The sequence below is a fragment of the Aplysia californica genome, unplaced genomic scaffold, assembly GCF_000002075.1.
Source record: "Aplysia californica isolate F4 #8 unplaced genomic scaffold, AplCal3.0 scaffold00044, whole genome shotgun sequence".
Taxonomy (NCBI): domain Eukaryota; kingdom Metazoa; phylum Mollusca; class Gastropoda; order Aplysiida; family Aplysiidae; genus Aplysia; species Aplysia californica.
In genome coordinates this window covers 1,595,320-1,596,334 of record NW_004797314.1, presented here as the reverse complement: position 1 = coordinate 1,596,334, position 1,015 = coordinate 1,595,320, and the positions used below count along the sequence as shown (strand labels likewise).

Genomic DNA, 1,015 nt, shown 5'->3' with positions numbered 1-1,015 from the left:
TTCTTCTTCTTCTTCTTCTTCTTCTTCTTCTTCTTCTTCTTCTTCTTCTTCTTAAAAAAATAAATTTTGTAAACTCTCATACGCGCACGTAACATTTTCCTTGAACCCTGGGAAAATAAGCGTACATTTATTATTAATTTACTTTATCTTATGAATTGGCCGTGCCGTCAGATCAGATTACATTTTTTTTGTCTTGTCCTTTAGAATCAGTTTAATGATAGGCCACACTTCAAAACTATACCGTTTAGTTTAGACTACATGTATATCATTCTAGAGCTAATCTATTTTGGTTGGGCTAAAAAGATGACGTGCTGAATATAAATAGGACAGTATGATTATAAATCCATGGTTCACAGTTCTGATGGTGCTACCATCTTTCCTTTTATCGAGCAAACTAAGGTCCATACATGTTGTATAACTCTAACGGTTTTGAATTATAAGAAGAAAAGAGAAAATGAGGGGTGAAAACGAAAGAAGGGGGCGGGTGAAGAAAATAACCCCATGTTGTAACAAAACAGGTTATATATTATACTATCTATCTATATTTTATATATATATATATATATATATATATATATATATATATAACCGTTCCTTCTTTTGTGGTGAGAGGCATTGTTGTAAAAGATATTATCGTGGGTACACATATAAAGACCCAGACCCTTATAAAAGAAAGCTTAAGATCGAGACATTCCGACACAGGCGGGTGTATTGTCAATATTGTATTTCTGCTGTTACAGTCCAGTGCTCTGTGTTCTAGTGCCACTGAAGTGTGACTGTTCCTTGGGTTAAGAGGCCTGTATTACTTGATTGGCTTCACAGGACTCGCCTTTCGCGCTTAAAATTGCTCTGGGAGTGTGGACTCCCCGGTGGAACTGACGCACAAAGTGGTCGCCTTCTTTCGGGAACCATGAAAGAGACTATGCTAATATTGGCCCGTCGTGTGGGTTCTCTAAAACAACATTGGTTCTGGTCTGTCCTCATTCTTGCGCTTTTTTTTAGCCCCCCCCCCCCC

The 1,015-nt window shown here is 37.6% G+C and overlaps 1 protein-coding gene across 1 annotated transcript in view; it reads left to right on the top strand.

Annotated features, from left to right (window-relative positions):
* Nucleotides 1–1,015, top strand: part of LOC101861715 — a 152,991-nt gene that overhangs the window by 4,845 nt on the left and 147,131 nt on the right. The window lies entirely within an intron of this gene.